The 9,487-nt window shown below is 48.2% G+C and overlaps 1 long non-coding RNA gene across 1 annotated transcript in view; it reads left to right on the top strand.

The window, feature by feature from the left end:
• The window catches only part of LOC116539349, a 7,024-nt gene extending 1,857 nt beyond the window's left edge, over window positions 1-5,167 (top strand). The window contains exons 2-3 of the long non-coding RNA XR_004264009.1: window positions 2,167-2,169; window positions 5,156-5,167. This is a non-coding gene — a long non-coding RNA (uncharacterized LOC116539349). The remainder of the gene's footprint in view (window positions 1-2,166; window positions 2,170-5,155) is intronic.
• The last annotated feature ends 4,320 nt before the right edge of the window (window positions 5,168-9,487 follow it).

A 9,487-nucleotide genomic window follows, 5' to 3' on the forward strand; every position in this document is an offset into this window, starting at 1 on the left:
TTTTTTTTTTTGTATTTTTAGGAGAGTTGGTGTTCCGCCATGTTGTCCAGGCTGGTCTTGAACTCCTGACCTCAGGTGATCTGCCCACCTCAACCTCCCAAAGTGCTGGGATTACACGTGTGGCCCTGAGCTTTATTTGGAACACAGTACCGGCAAGTGGGGATTTGTAGCTAAGGAACAGGGTGGGGTCCGTGGATGGAAAATGACTAAGAGGCAACCTCAGGGGTTGAGGGGATTCTGGCTCAATCCACCTAACGGGATTCTTGCTGAAGTCAGGCAGGTGATCAGACATCACCTGGGGGATGTGGAGGATGAAGAACCAGATCAGATGTAGAGGGTGGGGGGGCGCCTCACTCACCTGACTTAACAGAACTCTTTGCTAAAGCTGGGTTAGGCAGGCCTGTGAAGGACCGATGTCAAGATCAGCTCTAGAGGGCTGAGAGGACCTAGAGCAGAGTCAGGTCCAGGAGAGGACTTGTCAAGGACCAGGACCTTGAAAAGAGGCTTCCCTGCTGCAGTGCAGGTCAACCTCAATCCGCCTACCCTGGGGAGGACCCACTGGAGCGGAAAAACTCAGGGCTGACACCGCCGTTACTGGTACTTCCTCTTGGCTGTTGGTCCCATTGACAAATTCCTCTGTCTCATAAGGCCTGAGTCTTCAGCCAGGCCTGTCAAGTCTCACACCTGGCAGTGCCAATCCCCACTGTCAGCTGCTCAGGGCCTGTGTGGTCAAGGCCAGCCATGGCTGCATTTGTAGGCCCAGGGCTGAGCTTCGGCCACACGCAGTGAAAGCGTGGGAAAGGCTGAGGATTCAGAAGGTCAAGGCTGGCCTTAGCTGGGAGACACTGCTGTGCTGGTGATGCTCAACAACCAGCTCTGTGATAAAATGCACAGAAGTTATTACTGATATAAAGGAGACAGAGCACACAATTGACATTAACATCCGCAATACTGTGTATTTCAAATTCCGTATGATGAATGGATTCTCAAAGATCGCTTTTGTTGATTTTTGTCAAACTCTTGTATTTGTTGTAGTCAGAGCTTGCCATTGATGAACGAGTATAGTTCTGATGTGAATGTCAGTTTCCATTTTTGTTTATATTAATGAATAAGACAGAAATGAAACAACAGAGACATATGTCTAAACATCATCATTTTGTCAATTATGTGAGTGGTTCCTTCAAGGAATTGGATGATAGTTTTCAAATACTCAAAGAATATTTCCTCATTTTTCTGTGCTCATCACAGTGCAATAAATGTCCAGAAACACAACGTACTTTAGAGTTTAGTCTGCATTGTTAGCAATTTCTCTCTTTTCTAAGACTGGGAGATCCATGGAACAGTTAATCTAACCTTGGTTGACAGCGTTTGCCTACTGTGGTGTGAACACTGCAACTATGGCTGATCTGAAGCCCATGACTGTACCATCACTGAATGAGGGTTGAGAAGGGACCAGCAGTGCCACCACACAGACTCCACCGTAAACCTGCCACAGACATGAGCCACCTGGCACATGTGGTGTGCAGTCAGATGCAGTCAGATGATGGGGAAATCATGAAATGTGAGTACTTATTATGTTCTTTTTTATAATTTACTTAATTAAAAGTTTATATAGTTTAATTTTTAATAATGGCTGCGTTTAACCACTGGCTCCTAAAATTCCTGAAAATTTAACATTATTGCTTGCCAGATGGAGGGCCATCAGACTGCAGAAGGCTGGCAGTTTCGTAGTGCCCAGGAGATGCATGTATAGCAGGCCCTGAGATGTGCATAGGTGCCGCCCTCCTGCTTCCGGGCCCTGAGCTTACCAGGAAGAGTGGCCTGACCCTGGGCTCCTCAGGCTGAGGGGTTTGGTGCCCAGGCCTGCTCAAAACTGTATGTGATTTCAGGGCCCTGGGTGGTGGAACACTTTTGCCCAATCCTTCTGCCATCTTTAAATAAGAAATGAGAAAAATAATACTTTCTTCTAGATCACAATTCAAATATTTGGGAAACTTGGGCTGAACGCAGGGGCTCATGCCTGTAATCCCAGCACTTTGGGAAGCTGAGGTGGGTGAATCACTTGAGGCCAGGAGTTTGAGACTAGCCTGGCCAACATGGTGAAACCCTGTCTACCAAAAAACATAAAAATTAGCCAGGTGTGGTGGCAGATGCCTATAATCCCAGCTAGTAAGGAGGCTGAGGCAGGAGAATTGTTTGAACCTGAGAGGCAGAGGTTGCAGTAAGCCAAGATCATGCCACTGCACTCCAGCCTGGGTGACAGAGTGAGACCCTGTCTCAAAAAAACATTGGAAAACTTAACACTGTTAATCTTTCTGGGTGGTCTCCACATGCAACAACCAGCTCTGGGGTTCACCGTGTCCCCCATGAACATGTTTTAGGTAGTGACTCTCACTGCCCCTCAGAGCAGGGTGATCTGGGGGAAGTTACTGAAGCTTCCTGGGTCTCAGGCATCAGTGATATTGAGGTAGGAGGTGAGACTCGACTCTGGAGGTGGGGCTTGGACTCCGGACCAAACTGAGGACTAGACAGAACAAGGCCAGGGCAGAAGCAGCTTTCCATAAGACACGCCCACCAGTGTGCCATGTCAGTTTGCCATTTCCATGGCAACACCTGGAAATTACTACTCCTTTCCATGGCAACAACCCTGACAACCTGGAAGTTCCTAGCCTTTTCCTAGAAATTTCTGCACACACTTAATTTGCATGTAATTAAAAGTAAGTATAACTGTGAGTACAGAAGTGCTTCTGAGCTGCTACCCTGGGCACGTTGCTTGTGGGTTAGCCTGATTTGCAAGGAGCCATATCTCTGCTGCTGCCATGCACTGCCACTTCAATAAAAGTTGCTGTCTAAAACCACCAACTCACCCTTAAATTATCTCCTGGGTGAAGCCAAGAACCCTCCTGGGCTAAGCCCCAATTTTGGGGCTTGCCTGTCCTGCATCAGTATGGTGTGATAATAACAGGGAGTGATGAAGATTGCACTGTGAGCCCACTGCATCCCCAGCATCCAGCATGAGGCCCAGTCCATGGTGCTCCAAGGCTGCAGCAAATGAATAGATGACTGAGCCACGGCTGCAGGAGTTTGTGCAGGGAAGGGCTCTGGGCAGTCAGCTGGTGCCAGTGTGGCTCCTGCAGAGGGGGTGAAGTTGCCAGTGCTATGGCCCTGGCTGTGGGGTAATGTCCTGGGGCTGCGGTAGCAAAGCACCACAGATTGGTGTGGGGGCTCAGCATGGCAGGAGCTGGCCCCTGCACTGCTCTGCAGGCTGGGAGCCTGGGATCAAGGTGTCCAAGGGGCTGTGCTCCCTCTGAAGTCTGTAGGGAGGATCCTTCCTGCCTCCTCTGGTTTCTGGTTGCTGCCAGCAGTCCTTGGCATTCCTCGGCTTGCAGGTGCATCCTCCTGTCTCTCTCCATTGTCACGTGGCCGTCTTTTACCTGTGCCTCTGTCTTCCTATGGCTGTCTTCTCTGATGGACCCCAGGCCCACCCCACTCCAGCATGAGCTCTTCTGACCTAATGACATCTGCAATGGCCTTATTTCCAAATAGGGTCACATTTCAAAGTATTCGGGGTCAGGTCTTCAACGTATCTTTTTTAGGAGGATAAAATTCATTTCATACTAGAGTGAGAGTGGAGATCCATTGTTCATTCATTCGTTCATTCATTCATTCATTCATTTGGTGCATTGACTGAACACCTTCCTGCTCCCTGTCTTCGGTGCTAGTGTCTGGTGATGTTTGAGACAGGTGCAGTTCCTGCCTGCATGGATCTCTGGGTCTAACAGACAGGAGGGCAGCAAACACCTCCTCAGGGGGCCAGCTGGCTGTGCCCTGTCATAGGATGTATGACAGGGAAAGCACAAGTGGAGGCCTCTCCTGTGTGGCCCTCTGCCCCACTGGCCCTTCCTGGGTGTGGTCACCAGGCTCCTGGATACCCACAGTCACCTGTGTGTCCCATCATTCTTTCCCTGTCCCACCTGGAACATGGGAACTGCATCACTCTGATCTCTCTGGCTTTATCATCACAGGGCATTCTCTCTGTGTGTAAACTTATGCAAAATCACCAATAAGATCAGGATTTTTTTGTTGAAGCAGACAGCCTTCCTTTAATCTTAGGGAAGATCAAGATTTTCCCTTGATCTTAAAGATGTAGCTTCCAGAACGACAAGAGAATAAATTTCTGTTGTTCTACTAAACTACTCTATTTGTGGTACATTGCTACAGCAGCCCCATTAAACGAATATGTGCATGAATGGACTATTATGATACCCTGTAGATATGACTTTTGTACCAACCTAGCTTAAAAAAAACATTACTACACACTTGATATAGGCCCTGAAAAGTGCTAGGTTTCGGGGTTACAAGAATGGGTGAGACATAGTTCTTGTTCTCATAAAGCTCATAGTCCCATGGTTTATATGCACAAGCCAACAGAGAAAGTCAAAAGATTGTTATAGTTACAACAGACAGGCTAGGCGTGAGGAATCCCTGGAGCACGAGAGGGATACCCAGCAAATGCTGGCAGAGGGAGTGACAGGGCACTGGAGGGATAGTTAGGTTAGAATAGGTCCCGGATGGGAAGAGGCAGAGTTCCTCCGGATAGCTAAGTCCTGGGGCTTGGGCCAGAAGATGAGAGAGTGTGTGAGGCACAGGAATGGAGTCACTCTATGTGGCTGGATATGGAGTGCCTTGGTGGGACTGGGAAGGAGACATGAGATCAAGGAGGTCAGGAGGAACCACTTCAACAGGGGTCTTATAAGCCAAAGGAAACTGGGGCAACCTAAGAACTTTATACCCCCAGAAAGTGAGGATGATCAATAATTATTATGATTTAAATAATGGACAATTAAAGCCAATGCAATGGATAAAAATTGAGTTATCTCCAGAATCATTCACATATCCACGTCTGGCCTAGCCACAGAGTAGGCTACCCAAGGGCTCCCGCCTTTCCTCTACCCTGGACAGAATCTCACACATTGTCAGCAGCTCCTGGTTCATGGACAAGGCAAAAAACATTACCCGATGTCTCTAGATGTCTCACTTGCAGTGCCTGAGGCAAGGACCGCAGCACAGGGAGCTTAACTGAGAGTAGATTCCTAGGAATCTGGAGGGTAGACTGATGGTAGTGGGACAGGAAGGGAGAGAAAAATCTATAAAGGATTCATTGTTGAGCTAGTTACTGCTGTGAACAGCTAGATCTTAATTCTGCTGGAGACCCTGTGAGGAATTTTGCAGACCACGCTTTAGAATTGCTCTCTGAAGGATGCAAGGTGGGAGTATTTATCCACCAACTCCCAAATTAATTGGAAGGTTGTCTCTGTGTGTGGGACATTCTGCAGCTTTGGAGAAAGCCCTGGTGCAGAAAAGCAGGGAGTCAACAAGGCAGCACAGATGTGAACCAAGACCCATCGACTTGCATGGAACTGTCCACGATAGCAGTGCTGAAATCCGGAGAGCCAAGAAGAGCCTGCTGCAGTCCACCCCTTGACAGTTGATCTGCACGTGCCTCACATTATGTTCCCTCTATCACTGACTCTTCAAGGTGGTGTCCAGGTGAACTCCCTAATCGAAGACTTAAGCCAGAGGGATCTGTCAAACACAGCTAGTTTTGTTGCTGTAGTTGGCTCTGAGAAGTTGTAACTGAAATTCAGCAGCTCTTTCCTTCAGCACTCATTCTAGCTTTCTCACAGTCTGCATGGGATATGCTGATCACTGACACTAGTTATTGGTCTGAAGATAATGAGGAGAGGAAGAAGGAACCTGAGGAGAAGCAGCATCACATTATGGAGCAGCATGATAGGAAGGCTTGCCTTTTCAGAGTCACCAATTAAGAGTATTTTTCTCTCTAGAAAAGGGGAGAAAGTTCCTTCTTTCAGTTTGGAGGGGTCAGTGGATAAGGTCCAGAATTCTCAGATGCATTCTTCCACATGTCTCCATTCCTGGACTCAGGGTCCCACTCTTTCTATATTGATCCCTGACATTAGCCTTGGAGACCTGTCAAGGCTATGCATTCAGTCTCTTTTATGATTTTTCCACCCGTAGATTTAATTACAGTCCTGATTTTCAGCACTATCTGCCCTCTGGCTGCAAGAGATGAGGGTCACTTTAAATGCTTCCATGGAGGCATTCTGGCTTTGACAGCCTAGCCTGAGCTGATAATTGGCTGACCTGAGCTTATGATTCTCTTTCATCAAATCTAAGACAGTTAACAAAACCTGGCAAACTCTCCCATCATATGATTACTACTGCTTTCATACGCTTCAAATGCTAGTTAGTGTAGAAGCCAACGCTCTCCTTACACCTGGGCCTCATCCCAGTGCACTACAGGCAAAATATTTTATAGTATAGAGGGATTATTGTCACACTTAACATCAGGTAGGATTTATCCACCAACTCCCAATCTTCCTCATTTGAAGGTTATCCCTGTGTAGGGGACATTCCGCAGCTTTGGAAAAAGGCTTGGGGGCAGAAAAGCAGAGGGGGAAGGCAGCACAGACTTGAAGCAAGATCCTATCAATGTGCATTGAACTACCCATGAGGCAGTGCTTAACGTATTAACTTAGGTGATTAACGTCGCCGAAGACCCTGTCATGAAGTCTTTGTCGCTGTCTTTCCAAGGAGCAGTTGAGGACCACTTTTTGTGTTAAGTTTGAATTCCCTAGAAACAAAGTCTGAGACAAAGTCTTCGATTCAGCTACTTTCATGGGGTGGTGATCCTAGGGGGCAGAACAGGGATAGTGGGGGTGGCATAGGGCTGGAGGAAAGTTCAATGAAAGAATTTGGTATTGAGATGATTACAGCTGTGTTCAACTGAGCTCTAGTTCTACCGGGGACTCTGCGCAGGGTGTAGGGTGCCTCTCATTGTTGTGCTTCTGAAGGAAGTGAGGCTGGGCCATCTGACTGTCAACTCCCATCCCCTATTCTTTCAGGTTACCTCTGGGAGTGTCCCCTCCCCATGCCTCTGGGCTGTGCCAGTGAAAGGTAGAGCAGCCTCTATTGCATCAGAGAAACCTCTGCCTCCAAACAGCAGAGAGAGGCAGGGTTCCTGAGGAGGGGACTCATCCATGCTACTGGTGTGGAGGTTAGGTGGGCTGAGGCACTGAGGTGTGAAATGTGTGAAATCTCCTACTCCCATCAGGCGGATTTGCATCCGGAATGTTTCCACAGTGTTGGAATATGTCAACAGCTGAAACCTTGCCTGCCATAGACCATGCATTTGTTCCACAAACCTCATTTCTGTTCCCTGTGGCCCTGGCACTTCAACCAAACCTCCAAAGTCCCTATGGGTTTGCATGAACGGGGGCATGTGGCATCTGTATCGGGAGAGAAGAGGGCAGTATGCCAGCTGGGTATCTGCTTATAACTTGTTTGTCAACTTCTGTTTATGCAGGAAACAGCAGCCAGCCAGCCATTGCACTGTGCATGGAGAAAAAATCACATCAACTCCTATTTTTGTATTTCGGTTGAGTAGTCTGCTGGGGTCCCAGGGGGTGTCAGGCCAAAGTGTTGTAATCCCTGGCTGGGATAAATAGTGCCTGCTCCATTTTTCTCGGTTTGGGCTCCTGGAGGCAAATGTCAACTGTTTCATGAGAAACAAAATGCTCCCCTGTGGGACGATTTCAGCAGCTCACCTGTGAAGTGTATTACTTTTTCTCCACTTCTGAAAAGTCTGCCCTAGTTTTCTCTTCTGCCTGCATCACCCCTGAGTTCTAGGTCTCCCCAGCCAAAAAAAAGACACAGTGTTCCTCCTTCACGAACAAGGGACATGGGAGTGCTTGCCGAGGGCTGCGTGTGGCTCTCTGAAAAATATGCTATGGCCTTGACTTCGCTAATGGCAGAAGCCACATCGGAGTGGGACTGGACAGTCCAGGTGTGGATGGATCTGAAGACCAGGCAGGCAGAGGGGATGTTAGAGAGCAGGTGGCTCCTGGGTGGAACCTCCTGGGCACTTCTTCACTAAATGCAGGGGGAGCCCGTGGTGGCTTCTCTACTTTGGGGCCCCCAGGACACTAGTAGGAAAAAATGGAGGACAGAAGATTTAAGGATGCAAACAATGTCTGGGGGACGCCAGCCAGGTCGGGACCATATTCCCCACAGTGTCTGGGGGTCTCCAGCATGGTCGGGACCATATTCCTCAGAGTGTCTAGGGGTCTCCAGCACATTCAGGACCATACTCCCCACAGGACCCAAGGCTATTTCCCAGGCGGCAGTGGGAAGAGCGTGTGTGCTGAGGGACGTTGATGTGAATCTCACTTCCCATTTGTCATGTGTAACATTGAGCACGTGACGGAGTCTCTCTGAGGCCTGCTCCTTCGTTTCCAACAACGGCGTAACATTTTTCACCCCATAGGGTTGTCATGGGATTCATGAGGTGTTATGATAAATCGTATTATGATAATGGGCTCTGTCAATATCATAATACGAACAGACACAGCAACAAGTATTGCATACAGCGACACAAACGGTCCTAGCCTCTCCCAATAATAAGGCAACTTGCTGGCCCCGCATGAAGCTTAACAAAAGCCAGCTTCTTTTCCTTTTCCTGGTGTGTAGGGAAAAAAGATCAAGCTCTGTGGCTCATTGCCTGGAAAGCACACGGGCTTGGGATGGTGAGCCATGCCATCTTCCCACCAACCTCCAGGCCATCTGAAGCGTGATTAAAAGAATGGCTTCAGCTGTTGGGAGCACCAGGCGCTACCTCCCTCTTTGATCTGCTTGGTTAAAAAAATTCTATCCTTACCACAGCCTCACTTTAGGCTTTTCAGTTCTGCAGGATTTCCTAATCCTCCTTTAAATAAAGATCAAAGAGGAGGCAGCACTTACCAGCTGCTTCTTTTTCCTGCTGGTCATTACTCTGTAGAGGTTTGGGTTGAAAGTCCTAGTGAACGACTCATAAGGAGGGAGAATACTAGACCTGAGGCTCCAAACTAGTGGGAAAACGTGATCACCTGGCAGCTGAGCCAACGCCTGATCTGTCTCTTTCTAGGTTACTAAAAGAATGGGTGCAAGTCTGTGATTGCACTGAGCACAGAGAAGCTTTATATGTGTTGACTTGGCTCCTTGCAATATCCTGGAAGGCAGGTGTGTTGGTCTGTTTGTGTTGCTATAAAGGAATCCCTGAGGCTGGGTAACATATAAAGAAAAGAGGTTTATTTTGGCCAGGCACGGTGGCTCATGCCTGTAATCTCAGCACTTTGGGAGGCTGAGACGGGCGGATCATGAGGTCAGGAGTTTGAGACCAGCCTGGCCAACATAGTGAAACCCTGTCTCTACTAAAAATATAAAAATTAGCCTGGCATGATAGCAGGTGACTGTAAACCCAGCTACTAGGGAGGCTGAGGCAGGATACTCTCTTGAACCCAGGAGGTGGAGGTTGCAGTGAGCTGAGATTGTGCCGTTGCACCCCAGCCTGGGTGACAAAGTGAGACCTTGTCTCAAAAAAAAAAAAGAGGTTTATTTTGGCTCATGGTTCTGCAGACTGCACAAGAAT

The sequence above is a fragment of the Sapajus apella genome, unplaced genomic scaffold, assembly GCF_009761245.1.
Source record: "Sapajus apella isolate SASKATOON/1434 unplaced genomic scaffold, GSC_monkey_1.0 scaffold127, whole genome shotgun sequence".
Lineage (NCBI taxonomy): Eukaryota > Metazoa > Chordata > Mammalia > Primates > Cebidae > Sapajus > Sapajus apella.